The 21,830-nt window shown below is 42.2% G+C and overlaps 1 long non-coding RNA gene across 1 annotated transcript in view; it reads left to right on the plus strand.

Moving 5' to 3' along the window:
* The window catches only part of LOC138272955 (uncharacterized), a 124,215-nt gene that overhangs the window by 26,787 nt on the left and 75,598 nt on the right, over positions 1-21,830 (plus strand). The gene's annotated exons all lie outside the window — the stretch shown is intronic.

The raw sequence follows: 21,830 nt of genomic DNA on the forward strand, positions 1-21,830 counted from the left end.
TTATGTATTTTCTCTATCATGCTCTTGGTCAAAGTCTGATAAGGAAAATTAAGTGACAGACCCCAGACATGAGTGCTGATGGGCCTTACCGGCAACCACTGGCTCAAATTAAGCACTATTTAACACTCTCTGCACTTTTATTATGGTGGAAGATTCCCCCTATATTTAGAAATTTTTCTGACTTTGAACAATCTTTCAAACCTCTTTCTGATCCTACCTTTGCTCTCTAAAAGTAATTCTTTCTTTTTGTCATGAAAGACAGTTGCTCCCTTGCAAGCCATGCCAGTTAACTCTTCTTCCCCAATCTCTTCTCATACCCATCCTCAACTTAGAAATTTGTTTTCAGGAACGTTGTCTGACGAAAAAGCTAGATATCCTTAAACAACACAGCATCTCTCCAGTTCCAGGCATTTTAGTGTCTAGAATAAGGTGTATATGTAAGACCTTTGCTTAGTCAGCCCTCTCTAGAAACATATTGTGAGACTATCTTTTAGTCCTGGTCACAGCTTTAAGGGATTGGGAAAACTCTCATGTAGAACTTGTGAAGGTCTGAGGTTTTGAGAACTGTTTGAGGACCTACAGATTTTCCTGTTTTGGAATGATTTGGCTATTGTCTGCAGAATTGTAACTTGTAATTGTTAAGGAATTTATAAGCTCTAATAGTGGAGACATATGCACATTGAAAAGAAGAGGAGCTAATGGCAACCCTTGAGGTAACACCTGCCTGAGGTTTGACTGGTGCACAGGATAAAGGAAGAAGCATGACATTAGGACTTGAACGAATTAGCACCAATCCAACGATTCTTATGCCATCTAGTGTTCTGAGTATAGCTGCTGGTCAACAATGTTGAAGGCTGATAACAGGTGAAGTAAAACCAGGTTAACAACTCCATTCAAAACTCTGGTATTGCTGAGATCATTTACATAACAATGAGGGTGAAACTAGTCCCTCTTCCAAGTCAGAATCAGTTGTTTGTCTGAGAAGGCATAATTTATTTCAAGTAAAGCAGAGGTCTGGCAGATGGTTGCTTTTTTAATAATCTTACCCAGAAGTGGTCCATTATAACTAGTTCATTGCATTCAACTGGTCAAGTCCTCGATTTATCTTGGGCTTGTAAAAATATATCTTTAGGTTGCTAATGATTTCCCTGAATGAAGGGGATGAAATAATGATTGCTATAAACTAGGATGTCAGCGGATAATGCTAGGAGGATGTTTTGGAATATATTTGTGAGACATGGGTCTGCTAGTGAACTGACAGTGCTCATTGTTCTGGAGAGAAAGTTGAAGGAAGGGAATTTTGGTTGTGTAGTGCTAGGAGCAGGGGTTAGCATGATTGGCAGAGGAGGTGGACAGTGATGTTTGCCAAGAGAAACTGTGACAAAAGGTTTTTAGCTTTTCTGATGAGAAGTCTGCACAGTTCCTGGGAGTGGTTGGATAAGGCTAGGATGCAGTCTTGGTTGTGGAGTTCACTGATAATTTTAGAAAGTTATTTAGTTTTTCATATTGTATTGGAGATGTGATGAAAATAGTGAGATCTCTTGGCTTTTTTGATTGCTGCTCTGTAGATTTTGTGCTGTTGTTGATGCTTTATTCATGGTGTATTCAAATATTTTCAGTAATTTATTCGAAACTTGAAATATCTGTTTATGTAGCTTAGTGTCTGTGTTAAACAAGCCAGGCTTCTGAAGGTGTGATGAGTGCCATAAGACTTTGAGGGAAAGAATTGTATTGAAAGCCTCCGAGAAACATAGTTAGAACTGCTGGATGGACAATAGCAGAATAATGGCTGAAAAAACACTTGGTTTAAATTCTTGTGTGAAACAATAGGCACAGTTGTGCTGGAGGCATCTGGTGAGAGAGCCACATGGGGGAAGTTAAGATTGAAATCAATGAGCTGATCACTCAAAGTAATGGGATTGTTTATTTTAATTATAATTAGTATAAATATGAATATTGTTTTGAGAGTCGACCACTAGTGTGTGTCCTCAGTGACTACTTGTTGGAAATCAAGTGCTTTAAGGGGATGCAGTTCTTTAATAAGGAGATGCAGTTCTGGATGTTAAATCAGGTTATGACAGCTCCCAAAAAACACAGATTTGGATGGTCAACTGTAATGTCTGACATGGAGTCCAGACGAGTGTTTAGAAAGGGCGTGTTATGATGGGTTAGTTGATAAATTAGAAAGGGATAAATGAATGGCCTTGAGAAGGTGAGCAGTAGACAGTAAGGATTCACACTCAAAGGATGTGTGACCTTTAATGCCAGACATTAGTAAACAGTTATTGTAAGCCACCAGTAGCTCCCTACTCATTTTGTGTTCAGGCAGGAGCTGAGCAGATAGGTAGCCTAGAGAGATGCCTGTGTGTAATACAGATGCAGCATTTTCTCCTAGCTAGATTTCTGTGATGGTGCAAAGGTTTGAAATCAGAATACATGCTATAGATGAGGATTCTATTGTTACTTAATGGCTTTGCTTTGAATAAGATGTATGGTGGGTAGTTATGGAGGCGAAGAGAACAGCAGGTATTTTGTTGAGGACTAGATGTGATTGATTGTTCTTATGAGAGAGGCAGTAGATGATGAAAGGTTGAAGCTGAAAAAGTCCCATGCATTAGATGGCCATGGCAAATATCCTGTCCAACTTATTACAAGTGCATTAAATCCTATGGTTTCTTTGATCTGTGTTAAACTCTTATCAAGCATATCTTTCGCCCTATGCTTGCCTTACTTGTGCATGTGTCTGCTGATTAAATTCCTACTCACTCTTACCCACTCTAAAGGTAGAGCCCATTAATGTGATCAACTGGCTCTTTGCTCTCAACATATCATATATTATGATGATAATATATGCAAATATTTTCTGCAATCTAGTGATTAAAAAGTGAAGGTAAGGCATGGCAGCTGGTATTTGTTACACCATGATCATATAGTATCCACTGTAAATTCTGTTTTGGGGCTTCTAATATGTATGTTATAATTTCTTATGTAGCTGGTGCCTGTATCGAATCTGACATTGATTTCATGTACTGTTTGATCCATATATCACACATTTTCATCTGTGCATCTTCTTTGTTCTATGCCCCTGTCTCCCCGCTTTTCCTCTTCTACTCTGACTTAATGCAATGTGCAATGACAATGGGTGGCTGATCTGATGTTTTAATGTAAATTGTGAGTGTATAAATATAGGTACCGTTTACTTAAATGCCATGGGCCCAATTCACGAAGGTAAACTAAGACCAAAAGTTTGTTTAGACCAAAAGTCTAAATTTAGACCTAAAGTCCAACTTTATAATGAGTAAAGTTAGAATTTGGTCTACATTTAGACTTTTGTCCTAAGTTTACACCAAAAGTCTAAAATTAGACCAAAAGTCTAACTTTACTATGAGTAAAGTTAGACTTTTGGTCTAATTTTAGACTAACAGTCTAAAGTTAGACCAAATGTCTAACTTTACTATGAGTAAAGTTAAACTTTGTCTAAACTTATACTTTTGGTATAAGTTTACCTTTGTGAATCAGGCCCACCATTTATTGTGCCAGATGAATGTATCTTTATCTATTTAATGAATATTGTATTACTAAAAAAAAGACCTTTTAGCCAAAATGAGGGATATGATCTTTGTTAAACTCTTACCAAGCATCTCTTTCACAAATCCTGCTAATTGTTTCATATAGATACAAAGAGTAAAAAATGACCATCAAGACATGCCAGCTGTTCCACACTTAAACAGTCTGAAAGAGGCTTGGTGGGGCAATCAGGCTTGTATGTTGCACCCACAGTTACCAGTGATAAATTACCTATAGCAGAGTCTATGTGACAAAATGAAAACTGTAGACAGAATATATATGTTTGAAAACAAAAATGTATGTATGTCAAATAAGTACAAAACATAGGATTATGAATTTCAAGCAAAGGATCTAACCGAAGGAGGCCAATTAGTGACAGCGTTCCAGAACCATGCTACCTTTTATTTAGATAGCTCTTACTGTTGTTTGCTGTAGTTGTTACCTGTTTATCTCAATATTCTGTTCTTTAACAGTATATGTCACATACTTTGCTCTCAACATACTGATATCTGATCGCTTCTCTATTCACCTCATGTGATGAATAAACAAGTGTGAGTGTATACATTGCCCTACAAGTCTAAACTAAAAATAGTTTAAAAAAAGGCACAGATTAAAAAAATCTCTGAAGAAATGATTTGTATGTATGAATTTTTAACAGATACTCAACCCTCTACTGGTCTTCAGAAACATTTAGGTTTCCACACCAAGACACTAGTGGCTATCCTACTGCCTAGTACCCAAGTCACCAAACCACTTTGCCCGCTGCTCATATCGACTTTCCCTTTCGGGAATCTCATGATGTCCAGTTTCATGTGGCAACGGTCATGACTGCTCCATATCTTGTTGTCCAGTGGCCAGCAGTCCGATATACTTGAACCTATGCATTCAACATATAGGAAAAGAGATGTGTCATCAAATCTATTCTGAAAGGAAAATTAATACCTCCGTATAATGAAATAATATATAGAACTTTTGTTTTTGGGAGGCTCAGAAATGTATGACTCATTGAAAAAAAATCCAAAACAAACAAGCAAATTATTGACTTAAAGATGTATGCTCAACCTAACAGCCTTAGGGTGGTCTCCCTCCCAAACTTTTTGCCTGCTTTGCCTCACTTTTGCTGATCTTTTTTTGTTGGATGTATGACTGCGGGCACTTTACCACTGTTAGCCACTGCTGAAGTGCATGTGCTCACTCCCCTAAAATATAATAACATTGGTGTATCCATGACTGGCATATTTAATTTACTTATACTTCCCTAGTAAAGTGTACTATATGTGGCCAGGGTCTGTAAATTAAATGCTACAAGTGGGCTGCAGCACTTATTGTACCACCCACTTAAATAGGCCTGTAAACATGTCTCTGGCCTTCCGTATTTATAGTTTCATTGTGATGTCGACTTGGCATTTAAGACCCCTTGTCAAGCCTTAAACTCCCTTTAGTACAAGTAAGACATCCCTAAAGTAGGCCTTAGGTAGCCCACAGGGCAGAGTGTGGAATAAATAAGAGGCAGGACATATACTTTTTGTTTTACTTGCCCAGGTAGTGAAAAACTCCAAAATTTGTTTCCACTACTATGCGGCCTACTCCTCTAATTTGATAACATTGGAGATTGCTTAATACATTTATTAGGCATAATTTCTAATTGATAAGGTATAGTACTGCGGTATGTGGTACCTATGAACTTTTAATAATAACTCCTCCTAAATGGTGAAGTTGGATTTATGATTACAGCTTTAAAAATTACACTTTTAGAAAGATTACATTTTTCTGATCGTAATCCCAGCTTCCAATAGACATCTGGGTTGGTTGACAGCTAGGCTTTGAGCACTCCCTCTAGACTCACACACAAAGAGAGCTGAGGTGGGCCATTTACATCCTGATGGCCTTTCACCAGGAGATGGGCCTTCCTGAGCTAGATGGGGGGGGGGAGATGACATTTGCACCTGAACAGGGCTTTGCCTGTCTCCACACAAAGGGGCTGCTTCCCCACTTGTAGTGTGTCTGGAGCCAAGGCAAGAAAGGGAGGGCCTGTGTGCACTTCAAAATCCCTCTTTGAACCCTAACCCTACCGAATCAGTATACTTGTGGACCTGAGGATACTCTGCTAGGAAAAATGACTACTGTGCTGAAGGGACTGCCACTCTGCTGGAACTCTGCTGGGCTTTCCTGGACTCGTGCTTTCCTGTGCTTGTCTTGCTGCCTCTTTGCCTGGAAGTGAGAAGGAATGCACCAGAATATTCACATCCCCAGAACCAAGTGACTCAGAGGGCTTGCTGGCTTGCCTCCTGTTGTGTAGTCTCAGGACATCAAAGACTGCCTGCATCTTCCCTACAGTACCTGGACTCTGCCACCTGTGAGTCCTGCCCTACGAAGTGGTACCAATCCATTCCTGGGTGACTTCTCCTGTGCTGCAATTTTTGGTGTCGACCCATCACCACCACTGCACCGATCAGAACTGCCACATCCCTCCTCAACACTGCTGCATCGCTGATGAATCCCCTGACTGCACGGATCAGAACTGACATATCGTCTTTGCATCACCTCTTCTACTTCTTGCATCAACACTTACTGTTGACACAATCCTCCACCCAAGGTACTGTTTCCAGAGGGACAAGGTTGGTCCCTGTAGCCAGTCCGCTCTCCATTGTGGATGGCCTGAACTTTGAATTTACCTCGGAATTTACCCCGGACTAGCGTGACCAGATAGTCCTAGTTGACACTTTAAGTCCTCTACACTTGCATATATTTTTTAAAAATGCATATCTTAACTTTTAGTGATTGGATGTTTGCTATTTTCATCTTGTTTTGTTCATTAAAGTAAGATCTACTTTTCTAACTTGGTGTGGATTATTGTTATGTGGTGTTTCCACTGTTTTCCTGTTTTAAGTTTTGCACAAATACTTTACACATTGCTTCTTAAGTTAAGTCCGACTGCTCTCTGCAAATTTACCAGAGGGTGAGTGTATCAGACTTACCCTGACTAGGATTGTGGTCCCTACTTGGACAGGGTTCATACCTCTGCCAACTAGAGACCCAATTTCTAACAGCTTATTTACGAGAATGTCATGCAGCGCATCAAGTCACCTTGCTGCGCTGCACTGTGTGACACAAAAAGGGAGGAATGCATCCTTTTAAAAGCAGTATGACACATTCCTGCCTTTTCCCCTGCGCTGGCACCGTTTTGGCAGCATAGTGCCAAGGCACACACCCTGGCACCATGGTGCCAGTGTGCCTGAGTTGCATGCTTGGTTGTTTTTGTGCAGGAAGTGATACCTTCCTGCACAAAAACAATTCTGAGAAGCATATTTCTTTATCTAGGTGTGCTGCAGATGCAGCACACATAGAAGGAAAAAGTAACAGGGAGAAATAAAGATGCCAACCAGCTCATAAATAGGCCCCTTATGGTTTCTTTGTAAAATTAGTATGGTCACCAATGTTTGAATAAATATAACAATTGATAGAAAAAGATGCATCTGAATTCTTAGTATAAAACACATATATTATTGTTAATATAATAACACAGGAACAAATAATGCTTGACATTTACCACACATAACATCAGCAAAGTAATTAGGCACAAAGAAAAAAGGCAAAAAAAACACATTAACATTAATGAAGCAAGACTTTATCCAAAGCAAATAATGACATTCTGCACTACAAAGTAGCATAAACAACCTGAAAATAAAAGTATCAACACACCCGAGGAGTGTTGTGTAATACTGAAGACATCAAAGTTACCCTTAAGAAATTTCAGAAGTTAAGTTCCTACCTTTTTATAGTACAATGCCCTCCTTTTCACTTATGAAGGCCCATGTCAGTATTTTGGCATGACCCTGCCCTCAATATGAGTGGCCTTCCTCAGAAAAAAAAAGTTAGAAACAACTTTAATCAGATGAAGCAAATGGTGTGTGTTAGGAATCGCCAAACTCAACAAATTAACAATACAGGTAGTCCTCAAGCTTTCATCATAGATGTTTGGCATAACTCTATTACTTCATGAAGAAGTGATTTGCAACTCCTGCAGAGTACATATGCTTTGACATTTAAGGCAGATTTAAATACCACTACATGTCACCTCCAATTAGTTCACCCCTAGTTAACAGGACCTGCATTGTCTCCATGCTGTGGCTTCCAGTTAGTCACAGCACAACTTACCATCTGTTTGTGTTCTGTTCTGTGGCTTCCAGTTAGTCACAACACAACTTACCATCTGTTTTGCCCATTATTTGGCTCCCAAGTAGTACAGTACTTGGGACCAGATCTACGACCCTGAGTTTTGCGACTCGCAATTTGCGACTTGTTTGCGAGTCGCAAAACCTTTTGTACAAAAGTGTACTTTACATTATTTGCGCTTCGCAATGGGGTCGCAAATGACCTATCTTATGAATATTCATGAGCTAGGTTGCAATTTGCGACCCCATTGAGAATGGCCACCCTCACAGGGGTGGTGGCCGGCTGGAGACAGCAGACCACCATGTCTGTGACTGCTTTTAAATAAAGCAGTTTTTTGTTGTTGAAATGCAGCCCGTTTTCCTTAAAGGAAAGCGAGATGCATTTCAAAAATAAAACTGACAAATTTTCTTTTCATTTTTTGAGAGCAGGCAGAGGTCCATGGGACCACTGCCTGCTCTGAAAAAATGTTTTCACTGCCATTCACAAAGGGGAAAGGGTCCCATGGGGACCCCTTCCCGTTTGCGAATGGGTTTGCGATTGTTTTTTGACCGCATTCATGGTCTCAAAACAATGCTACATTGTGCTGCGACTTGCAATTAGGAAGGGAATGTTCCCTTCCTATTTATGACTCGCAAACCTATTTTGTGATTCGGTAAATAGATTAATGAATCGCAAAATAGGCTCTGTACATACCAACATTTTTTTTTCCTGTCGCAAACGGTCCGATTCTGCGAATCGGGCCATTTGCAACAGGAAAAATGGTACCTACATGTGCCCCTTGGTCTCCAATACATGTGGAATATTAGTGAATGCATGTTCATTGGTTTGGTAATTTAATTTATTCCAATGATTAAGATGAAGTAGTAGGAGTAGCTCCAGTCACTGTGTTCTCTGCAGTCTCTGACCCTGGTGGTGACAGCAAAGTTGTGATGAGGGCTTTAACACATTTTCAGGTTTCAGAATGGTTCTGGCCCGAATGCAGAAAGGGGCATTCACGTATGAATGGATGAAGGGGTGGGGGAGAACGGACCTTAATATCCATCAAGTCAGCAGTCACATATTTATTTGGAGTATTTATTTCTCATTTGAAAGGACGTTACAAACAATACATTTGGAATAGTGGGTATTTTGGTTTGTGGCCATATCTCAATATTTGAGTGTGTGTGTGTTTCTGTGTATGTGTTTAATGTTCTCTGTTAGATGTGTGTGTGAGTATGCAGTGCCTATTTTTGATGTCTGGCTTTGTGCTAGTGCTTGCTCTTTGTTTACTTGTGTCTAGTTTTATGTGTGTATGTTTGGTGCTGTGTATTACTGTGTCTGTCTACCCGTGTGTCATTTGTCTATGTTGTGTGTGTATATTGTTTAGGGGCAGCCAAAGTGTTTTGAAATATCACGCAATATCCCATTGTCATGTTATATAAAAAATGGACCATCCCTTTCGAGTATACGTGAACAACTCACATTGGTGGTGTTTCAAATTGAAATAAATTATCACTGTAGAATAAACTTAACTTTACACACACAGCATCTTCAATACTTTATTGTGAAACCATATTACTTATCCTACTACTTAGATAATGTGCGTTTCCATCATTGTGTGACTATTTGATAAACATGCCGCAACCAATAGAGGCCCATTTACCAATTCCAGGAAGTTTAGTTGGTATTTAACAATTGTGAAACTATGGGGGTAATTTGGAACCCGGCGGTTCAACCCGCCATGCCGGCGGCGGGTAAAAACATTGCCACCTGCATGGCAAGCTGAACTGCCATTTAATGAACACATGGAGGGTCGCTCCTCCACCGCCTGGCTGCCTCCGACAGACAGCCTGATGGTGGACAGAATCATTACCTGACAGGGCAGCGCTGCTGCCCCTTGGATAATGATCCGTACTGTTGCAGGCTGGCAGAAGGGGTGCTCTGGGGCCCCCCCGTGTGCAGTGCCCCATTGCGTAGGTGATCTGTACAATGGGTGCAGCTGTTCCCGCTGCACAGAGGCATTGACAGCGGCTCCATGTAGAGCCGCCGGCAATGTCCCGGCCATGCATTTTGCTGGGTCGGCAGGCGGAAACAATGTTTCCACCCGCTGGGCCAGCAGAATGTACCTTATGCAGCCGGCAGGGTACCTGGGGGGCTGGCTGTCAGTTAAATGAGGGCCGATATTTTTTAATGATTGTCAGGATACCCGAGAGCCCATTCACAAAGCTAGTTTACCAGACACATATGAAACATTTTAATTTATGGATGTTTAAAGGATACATGATTCTCGGTTCACCTGTGTATTTTTTAACCGAGTGAGCTATTGTGGGGAACAGGGAAAATTTCATTTTTTTCATATGTCTGCACAAGTGTGATGTACACATATACAACTGAAATACATCAAAAGTCATCCATGCACGTGTTCCATACAGATATTCTCAGGCAGAGTGCCAAAAACACTATGGGGGGTCATTATGAACCCCAGCGGTTCAGCCCGCCATGCCGGTGGCAGGTGAAAAGACCACCACCGGCATGGCAGGCTGAACCGCCATATAATGAGCACATGGAGGGCTCCTTGGCCGCCTTCTCCACAGCCAGGCTGCCTCCGACAGGCAGCCTCACTGTGGAGGGAATCATTATCCAACAGGGTAGCCCTCAGATAATGATCCCTACTGCTACCAGCCTTTCTCTGGCAGGTTCCCCTGCCAGGGAAAAGCTGGCGGAAGGGGTTCTCTGGGGCTCCCCTGGGGGCCCCTGCACTGTCCATACACTTGGCATGGGCAGTGCAGGGGCCCCTGTGCAGTGCCCCATCACGCAGATCACTGCCCGGTTTACGGGCAGTGATTTGCGCAACGGGTGCAGCTGCACCCGCCGCACAGAGGTATTGACGGCAGCTCCATGTGGAGCCACCGGCAATGCCCCGGCCATGCATTCTGCTGGGCCGGCCCAGCAGAATGTTCTTTATGCGGCCGGCAGGGTACCAGGGGGCTGGCGGTCAGTTAAATGACTGCCAACCTGAACACGGCGGTAAACACCGATACAAAGTGATGTATACAAATAATAAAACAGTAATAAACTTAGCTTATGCATACGTTTAGCATGTTTATTTTAGTGTTATACAAAAATAAATCCACATGTGTCAATGGTCCTTTTAGAGCTGTTGAAGTAGTTTATGAATGTGTATTAATCCATATTGGAACATTGAAGTTGAAGGCAATGGAGTAGCTCAGGGCCAGTAATGGCAGGTATGGGCCTTGTGCTCCAACATTCCAGTATTAGTCTTTCTGTTTCTTCGCGTTTATTATGGAATAATATGTATACCCTCAGTGAGTGGCTATCATCTATAAAGGTGCAAACACATTTCTCATTCTAATAAAGAATGTGGCTTGAAGTCTTCTATGTTGCAGTTCCACCCTCCAATTTAACTCTATGGGACATATTTACAAGCCCCTTGCACTTCTGGTGCGTCATTTTTTCTGATGCCCCAACAGTACAGAGCCATATATACAAGACCAAGCAAAGCCTCTTTTTTGCATACGGTGCATTGCTGCCCTTTCAAATTGGCGTAGGGCTGCGCTACAAATAGATTTGTGGAACTGCCTTATGCTAATTCATTGTAAATGTGCCCCCAGGGTGTTGCTATCATCACTATTTCAGAACCATAGATATCTGCATTGGTAGGCGAAGCCTCCTAATCCATATCTAAAGTGGCTCCCAAGAGGGTGTAATTTTATTCTGGAAAAAGGTAAAGAACAGTTTTAAGCCGCCTGCTTCCATTTTCATTTTCTCCCATCCGGTATTAGGTATTTGGCATATGTACTACCAGAATATTAAGGGGCTGGATCACACAAGCCGAGTCAGTCTCCCTGAGGCACCTCTCAGCAGTAGTGCCATAAGTCCTCAGTCACTGTCCCCAAATCCCCATCTTTGCCTTGAAGTGTTATGTAAAGTAGTGTGGTTGCAAAAAGAGTTTGATATCCAGGTGCACACCACATCTATGTTTTTTCAGGATAATTCAAAGTGCAAGGTATGGGCAGCATTATTGGAGTTGTGCTGCCATCTATTGGCAATATAGGAATACTTTGCTACTTGAACTGAAAAAAAGGATATTTTCCTTTCTGTGGCTTTTGTGCTTGTGGGAATCTATTGAAACCAAAAACCGGAACCCCTCATTTAGCCCTTTTGGCATGGACTTCACCTGTTGTTAAAGACCGCTACCTTGTTATAGATACTCACCCGCAACTCAGGGCCATAATTCAAGGTCAGGGCAGTTAACAACTAGTATAGCTCTCGGCAGTGGCCTTTAAGGCTATAATTAGTTTTCATTAACCTGTGAACATGCTGAATTCCTTGCTAGTACTTGTGGCATCATTAGGAGTTTAGTTAATTGTCTGCCAATTCACAAGTAATTCAGAGGGCCCTATCTCTGCTAACTTGGGTACGACCAGATCACCATGTCTAGAGATCTCCAACCCCTTCACATGGAACTCTTCGACACAGGTGCTCACATCGACAGAGCAGAAGCACTTTTGGTAAACTGTCATGTCACACATCTGTCATGCTGCTGTTTAGCCAGCATGTTTTTTCAGGACTACTTTTTTATTTCATTGACAACCCCCTGCTCATGGCGTTTGTTTATGAAAAGCAAGAAAGCAATAACTGATTTACTGGGAATTTTCTCAAATCATTATTTTCGTTTTTACTGTTTGCCACTGCCATAGTTTACAAGATTGATGCGAACAGGAAACACCCACTCTAAGTAGGGCTGACCTTCTGATGACTTGAAATTGGCTGTCCTGTGGTGAATTGTCTGCTGCCAGGGATCTTCCAGTGGCAGAGTCAGTTGAGACTCCAACATTGGAAACTTGGGACCTGATTCAGAAACTAAGGCCCATATTTATACACTGCATGCGCTGGATTGGCTTCATTCTTTTTTAATGCAAATTCTGCGCAAAACTAACACCATATTTATACTTTGACACTAGACCCCACTTACATCAAAATATCTCAGTGTGCGTTATTTTCTGGATGCGTGATACCGCCTTGTGTTAATGATATGCAAGGTAGGGGTTCCTGTCCAAAAAATGACTTAAAAACCCATGCGCCATATTTAACCAACCATGCAAAAATGCCGCACAGCTGGGAGGTGGAGACGGAAAATTGCGCTCATCCCGATTTGCATCAAAAATTAATGCCTGGGTCAGGGCAGGCGTTAAAATGGGGCAAACACACCAGTACTTAAGGAAAACCCACAGAAGCAACATCAGAGCTCCAACAGGAAGACATGGAGGTGCTATTCATCCAGCATGCACAAAGATGCAGAGCACAGGAACAACAGCAGCACCTTCCACCACTCCAACAGGGACCCAAAGGCAACGCCAAAGGCAGGAGAGGATATTCCGGACCAGGACAACCCTTCAGGGCCTCAGGGAACATGACATCATCCAGAGGTACAGACTAAACTCGCAAGCCATACAGCAGCTGCTGCACCACATTGAGCCACAGTTGGCACCCAGCTTGCAGACACCCCACATCATTCCACCAGAGAGCAAGCTGCTAGCTGTCCTTCACATGTTGGCAAGTGGCTCTTTTCAAACCACTGGTGACCTGGTTGCCAGGATATCACAGCCCTCATTCTCTGCCTTCCTTCCCAAGGTACTGGATGGCATCATCACCCTCACACCCCCCACATCAGCTTCCCCAACACACAGCAGAAGCAGCAGGAGACCAAACAGGGCTTCTATCAAATCAATGGCTTCCCACACATACTTGGTACCATTGACTGCACACATGTACGGATTGTGCCACCTGCTGCAACCGAGTATCTAGACCGCAACAGGAAGCACACACACTCTAACAATGTGCTGGCCATTGTGGATCACCGGGGATTGATTACCAACATCGTGGCAAAGTATCCTGGAAGTGTACATGATTCATTCATCTTCCGCCACAGCACCATCAATCAACACTTCCAGGATGGACAATATGGAAATGGCCTACTTGTTGGCAAGTACATATACCTAGTTATATACACTTGGAACAGAAACCCTGTAGGACACACAACACATACACCACTACATTGACATGTGGCCAAGAAGACACTGAGCTGTGACACTGCTAGTCATGTTTGATATCCTGACCCAATGGGATACACACATATGAACAAATGACAGATGGTAATAACAACAGATGCCACTACAGAGCCACAAAGGACCAATTTAAAACCACACAGTGACAATGACGTGGCCTTAACTGGCAGTATAACTTGGAAGATGAATCTTCCAATATCAAATCACTAACTCTCAATCACACACCCTTCCAAGCAATACGTACTGTGTAGGGGGTGTGTAATGTGCTTTGCTGCAGGTCAAACACCATAAGATACATAGCATGATGATGATGCTGACTCTAATGAAGGTGACACGGAATAATTGAGGCAGTACCAACATCTCACATCACTCTTGGGGTGACATTGCCCGCTACCAATAAGGAAGTGGACTGTGCTAAGAACACATATTGATGTGACAATATTGCAAAGTGCACACTGCCACACATACGGATTGAGACAATTACACATTTACATAACAGATGTACAGGCACATGGACCTTCTGACACTTAAACCTTCACCTCCACAACCAAGTTAGCCAGCTTACCTGGTGCAGGTTCAGTAGTGTAGGTACACGTTTGCACAACTCGGCGAGGGCACAAAAATAGGTTTGCCTGGAACTTGTCACACATGGGATATTTGTACATTGTCAATTGTGAACACTTCAGTGCTGCAAACCTATGGAGGTGTGTTGTACATTGTCACCTAGCCAAATCAAAGGGCCTCACTATTGTTTTTCACATGCTATTACATATGTTGAATTGGATGGAATGTTCAGGCCATATAGTGCAACCGTGTTACCACCACAGTGGAATCGATTGTGTGTGTGGAAGTATCATGTCACCTCCAGTGAAGGCACATGGACACTTCTTTCATATGACATAATGCATGGGGGATACACAATGAGCTGCAAGTTAACAAATGTACTGCTGATATCAGGTCAATCAGCCAAACACCAGTTTTGATAATTAAACAACCCAATGCAGAAAGAACATCCTAGAAGCCTAGGATCCCACACAATAACACAAACACAGATGAGTCACAGACGACATAAGATAACAACTGCCATGCAAAGTGATAATCAATGTGCAGCCAACATCCAAATATTTACACTTATTTTCTCTTTCAGCTGATCTGGGTTATGGGATCCAGCCATGGATCATGACCCCATTTGCCAACCCAAGCACAGCATCAGAGCATGCGTATAATGAGGCACATTGGAGGACACTCACCATAGTAGAGAGGACCTTTGGCATCCTGAAGTCCAGATTCCGTTGCCTCAACATCACCGGAGGCAGCCCCCTATATTCACCTGAAACGGTCTGCAAGCTCATTTTGACCTGTACCATCCTGCACAACATTTGTGTAAGGAGGAACATTCCCCTCTATGAACCAGACCCACAAATGCCTGAAGAGGAGGATGCTGCTCGTGAAAATGAGGGGGACCATCCAAACACTGCAGCAGGATTGTGCCGCAGACAACACATTATAGACAACTTCTGCTAACTATAGTCACCATCACCACTATGTTATCATATGTCATTAAACACCTACCTTCATGACTCAATCATGCTCTGGGTAATTTTTATGCATCACATGATCCCTAGGAATCATAATCAGAGTTTACCCTCATGGAGCATTGCAGAAATACAGATTAGGATACTGAAAAAGCCACATCACATTTGATGGGTATAAATGTACACCCAACATCACACACAGGGTTAATGACATGTATCCTGTCTATTTCACATGTGAAGGGCAATATCAGAGGACCACATCTATGACACACATCCATGTTGCTATTATGGTCCATTGCAGCGCATGACACACAACTAAGACACCCTCAATCATAAGGTAAAAAAGTGTTTCATAATTGAGGCAGTGGATGTGCTATTGCATTGGTAACAGGAATGTATGACCAGACCCTTGACAGCAGTAAGTGTGACATCAGCTATCTTTGCAAGAAGCATATGTGACAAATAGTCCATCTAAGCAGAAAATGGATAGCATGAGTGCCCGGGTATAACAAGCATTGCTCACAAGAGATGCCCTGCGCAGTCCATCCCAGGTAATAAGTCCTGCCACTGCCATGTTTTCAGTCTCTGCCCACCCTTCTCTGGGGGGGGCCTGTAAATGGACTATCTGTACTATGAGATTCTTCATCTGCACACACCCAGACTCCTATTCTGACTCCTGTGGGCTTCCCTCTTCAGTATGGCATGCCATAGTCATAGTTCATCAGTCTGCATGGACTTCAGGTCCGATAATGCACTGCCTGGTAGTCCGTAGTACCTATAATCACCTGTCCATTGCTTCCCATGCAAAAGGTCCACTTGGCCCTTTGAACTTGATTCTCAACTCCAGGACTTGTGAGAGACTGAAGCTGCACACACCTGTGAGCACTTCCATGCAGAACAGCCATTTGAACCTGCCCTGCCATTGCTGCTGCCTGGAACTGCTTAGAAGCTGCCATTTTCTGAATCTCGTTGTTGTGCATTGGTGTACAAATCACTTGTGTGACAGAGCCCTTGGGGGATTGTGTAACATGGCAGACCACAACACAAAAACATATTTTAGTTCCCACAGTGTTGTACCAGCTTTTCCCAGTCAGAGTCTGCTCACTGTGTATTTGCCATGTTCATGTTAGTTCCTGACAGAGTCTGCATCCAGTTAGCCTGACTGGGTCCTGTCTTTGCGTTAACCTTAGAGGTTCCCTGTGGCTAAATTCATCTCATAGTTGCTTTCCATGCCCTCTTTCCTCATGGGGTATTGTGTTTGGTAGGTCTATGATGATTCGTCAAATATATATATAGTATAGTTTAATTAGTTTCCTTAGGGTATTTTGTTCTGGGACATGTATTCAAATTGCCTAATCGAGTCCTATCCCTTGTCTGGTTTTGCATGTAATCATTAGTGCCAAACAGTGACAGTGTGCTATGGCTGTATGCATGAATTTGGTACGGTGCCTCCAGCACAACAAACAAGGGTTGCCAATCTGTATGTAAGGACAAAACATGCTTGTGCCCTGACGGTCCACACACAGATTCACTTCTGCTGCCACCTTTTGATGGTGCTTGTGTGATGACTAGCTGTGACATCAATCAGCCCAGAGGCACTGATGTTCCCTGCTTCAGTGGGTATTTTAGAGGCCACCCTGTGTACAAATGTTATGAAGAACCCTTCCTGTTTCCCATTTCTGATCCATTAAGTTTTTAAGCACACCAAGGTTGCCCTGTCGTCTGCCTTATTAAAGGTCTGCAGTGCCATTGCTGGACTATCCCCATGTGTGTTGTTAGTTGTTCTTCGGCTTTAGGTCAAATCTGCTTTGAAGGATACTCTTAATTCAGGGAATGGCTCCACAGACTCATGACTAGACCTGCATGAAACTGTGACAACATAGAGGCCAATACTGACACAGGGTACACATGGCCACACACTTGAACTGGACACCTTTGTGCACTGAACCACTGGAAATAAGTGAACACATGCAGCATGGTCTGCTGGTCCTTCACAGCCGGAGAAGAAGTATACGTCATTTACATGACTCAAACTGTGGTATACCATAACTTTTTTGGATTGGAGTTGGGACTCTGTGTCACAAACACTGTACCTGCCTAGCATGTTTAAATGCCTGACTTATGGGTAGTATACACACAAGTGACCATGGAGTGGTATCCCAAATTCCATTACATGTGATGGCTTACCTTTGTAACATTGCCATTATCAACCGTCCTCTATCTATCCTATGTATAGTTTGTCATGGGAGATGTTTTGTCCCCAAAGTCAGGGACGTTCACACAGCATAAGACGCAACAGATATGACAAACACATATCATGAATGATGTATCGCAATAAATGGCATCTGATGGTTATCCACAATTACAACACATGCATACAAGCACATTATGCAAAACATGTTTTGTGATGTTCACACAGAGGCCCAACAACAATTGAAATAGCCAATTCACAGACATAAACACACAGGCCATGAGTGAATTTTTAAAGTTGCGTAGCCTTGCTATCCTCTATTGACGTACCACCTGCTCAAACTCAATTTTAATTCCAAATGTTTGTGTGCTGTTGCGTCAGTTAAGAGTGCTAATCCGGCACAACAACATGAGTATTATGGTCTGCAGTAGTGTGGTCTGCCACATGTGCCCAAACACTAGAACACACAAATCAGGCCCTAACAGCCTATCTTTATATAGTTATAGCTTTCATGTATGTTCAAAATTAGAAAAATGACACAAACATAGTTAAAGACAGATGTTTTGGTGCAAAAGGTTAAAAAAAGACGCATATGCATCAAAATATGTCACATATGCATTAAGAAACGCTCACAGCCATTATACATCACAGCGTTAATTCCAACACTGCACCCCATGAAATGGGTTATCCATGAAAAATATGTTGATATTTGAATGCGGGGGAATTTTTACACATATGCGTAAAAAAATATTGACGCAAAGCCCGTACGTGTCATAAAATTCCATGCATCATAAAAAAAAGGCACCGCATTTGAGACAGGAAGTGATGTAATAGGATATACTGTTTACAGAAAATGGTACAGTGGGTGTACTTTCACTTTCACTTTGCAATCTCTGATTCTTCTAGACTGTGTGGCTGTGTAGAGAGTTGTGTCTGTCCAAATTGTGCTTTTGTCTCCTGTGTGCCATTTCCATTGTCATCTGTTGTTTTTGTAATTGTCTCAGGAAATCAGTGTTAGTGTGTTTTTGTCATTTTTTGTGCCTAATTTTATCTTCATACTGTTGGGAGTGTGTAGTGGGTATTGTTAGTTAGGGTATTGTTGGGCTGTTTGTGGGTTCTTTAAATTTCATTTTCATACCTCATTTCCCTGTATTTCCCTCTTTTCCCTTTCCTATCCCCATTATTTTTTTGTGGTGTTGGGAAGGCCATGTCTGGGGAGAATGGGTGAGGAGGAGCTGGGGGCTTTCATTTGGCTGGTGTGCCACTTCCTCCCCCTGATGTTAGAGGATGGTGGCAGGGTGATATACGGGTATCACACTGAGGCGAGGAGGCTCAGGTGGTCCAAGGTGCTGTTCCACCTAAAGAGAGTGTTCAACAGCCAGCGCAACAACCACCAACTCAAACATCACTGGGCTGACCTTGTGGCCAGAAAGCAAGACCTGCTGGACTACCTGGGTGAGGTGATTGGTGGCCCTGTTGGTGAGTACAAATCAGTCTAATGTGTACAATAAAATGCTCTGTAGTGACAGTAGCAGATATGGTGACATGCTGCATGCAATGTTAGTGGACATGTGGAATGCAAGTTGAACAAACAGTGGCCCTGATTTATACAATATTTGCTACGCATTACCTTCATTTCTTGACACAAAAGGTGCACAGACTTACAAAAGACAACTTGATCTTGTAAATTAGTGCTGCTTTAATGTCAATAGATGATGTAAATGCAGCACAAACAATTGTAATAATCATGGCCTGTGAGTGTACCAGGAATGAGATGCATTTCACATGCTAATGCAAGGAATGAATGTAGTCCCCAATTATTTTGAATACATGTTCTGAACTGTATTCATGCCCATAATTACAAAGACCTTCCTAACCTCTGGTAATATCTTAGGCTGATAATTTTGACTTGGTTTGTGCAGCATTTAAATTGATTAGGGATGCCAAAGTAATCCACACTTGATAATATATAAATGTTTGGTGCTACTTTCCATAGCTGTAGCGTAAAAACATGAGGCAAATGCTACACATAAAAAAAAAAGATCTGGCCCTATGTTCATTGTCCCTGTGTGTTTTATTTTGCCTTGGGCACAATTGCTGGTACAGAGCTGATGCATTTACCATCTGTGTCACTTTATAGCCAAGCAATTTTCATACGTTGGTGAATGCATGGTCAGAAATTAATTATTTGCATGATGTTGTGCCAGGGACCCCTGACTGCTTCCTTCGTACATTTAAAGTGACAAAATAGTTTGCTAGTTTACATTTGGTACACCCCTGTTGATCAAATGCATCATATGTACAATTATTAACTTTTCAGTATGAAGGCTATCACAGACATGGGTGTATGCTAGGATCAGCAGACCAGCATTCCTGGGACTGCTGCCATTCCCAAGGTGATAAAAAATTTAGACCTACCTCTTCAAGATTGCCACAGTAGGACATTTGATAAACCATGTTTCAATTAGGGGACAGTGTCAGTTCGTTGTATAACCACTGATCACCCAACTTGGCAAATATAAGATGATGAATGTGGCTAACTGTGTTCTACAATACCTGATATAGGTACACAGGGCCCTGAGTAACACATTTCAGGTGCAATGACTACACCTGTGCCCATGCATTCTGTCACAGATGATCAAATTAGACACTGTCAGCAAATATTTCTTTGTTGTTTTGATTTAGCTAAATGGCCAACCCATGATTAGCGTAACATTGTCTTCAAGTAACACACAGGATCCCTGCCATCATGATGTCATAGGGGTCATATACAGCTCTGGGTACACTGCCAATGTGGCATATGTAACCTACATACAACACTGATGCACATATAATGGAGCATAGAAAGCACAATAATTCCTGAACTAAACTCAACCCACATGAGCATCACACAGAAACTCATTGTCACTTGATGCAAAAGCCACAATACCTGAGTCACTGGTATTGTAGTGCACCAGCAATGTGGCTTTGCATGTCTCTCATAACAACAAATGAAGAAATGGAGTACCCTCTAAAAATAAATCTTCAAAAAATTGAGTAATCATGTTTGGCACCACATGATTGTTAGGGCCAGTGCATGTGTGCATATGTGTGTCTATCACTCACTGGAGTGACAAGGTCAATACATGTTTGCAGTAGTATGTTTGTTGGGGTGTGTACATGCCTGAGGTGCTGCTCTATCATATAAAATGTCACACAGTGATTTGTTGTTCCAAGTTTTGTACAGTGAGCAGACATTGAGCACATTTCACCCTTCTATGTTTTACAGGTGGACCAGTCCCCTACTCAATTGGAGAAGTTGCTTGATTTGCGGACCCAGACATATCCAGTAAGTGTTGATATGTTAGTTCTGTGTTGTGTTTGCAGCTGTTGTGTGATTGACTCCTGTGTGTTGGACACATTGCAAGGTATGATGTGCTGGCACATGATCTGATATGTGACTTGCCTGGAGTTTGACATTTTGTTCAATGTTTGAGTGGACAATCAGTGATAGAGAGTTATATTTTGGGATTGTAGTGCTGCGCTATAGGCATGGGCAGGTGAACAGGGTGATATTTGTTGCTACATTTATGCCAAAGATAAATTTGGAGGTGGTCATTTTCATGATTTAGTCAGCAAGTCATACCCTGATTCACACATCCCAGTGATGCCGAAGTATTACCCACAGACTTGAGCCTCCCTGTTAACTAATGTACATTTAGGACTGTATGTTTGACTTCCTAGCAGCATCTAGCCCCACATGTCATGCTACGTTTATGTGGCACTTGAGTTGAATGTCATAGGTGGGCATGCAGCTCAAGCCCAGATGGGTGCTTGCATCTATGTGCTTGTTTTTGGAAAGGTATTAGTGAGATCAAATGATGTTGACAATTGTCCGCAATTAGGAACATAAATGTGGATGTGATTGTCCAATGTTTGAGTCAATCCTAGTTGGCAGCCCTCCTTACCTGTGGTGGACTGACTAAACCCATGGACAGCTGTCCAAAGCTTCCTGGCTGTCTGTGATGTTTGAAACTATGTGTTGCATGTCCATCGCCCCCTGAGCACAGGGTTAGGGTTATGAAATATGTGTACATTGGTCTGAGGATCCAAGTGTAGAAGACAGCCATGTAATTGCAACATTCATTTGTTCCAACCTAGGATAATACCTCACAATTAACAACTGCATAGCGTCCAGAAAATTCCATTTACAAATCCCAGATCTTGTGGACCTTGTTTGTCATCCAGAAGATAGTCATTAGTTGGCCTGTCACATGTGGAGTACTTTCAGCATTTGTTATGTGACTAATGGCA

Source organism: Pleurodeles waltl, chromosome 2_2 (assembly GCF_031143425.1).
Source record: "Pleurodeles waltl isolate 20211129_DDA chromosome 2_2, aPleWal1.hap1.20221129, whole genome shotgun sequence".
Taxonomy (NCBI): domain Eukaryota; kingdom Metazoa; phylum Chordata; class Amphibia; order Caudata; family Salamandridae; genus Pleurodeles; species Pleurodeles waltl.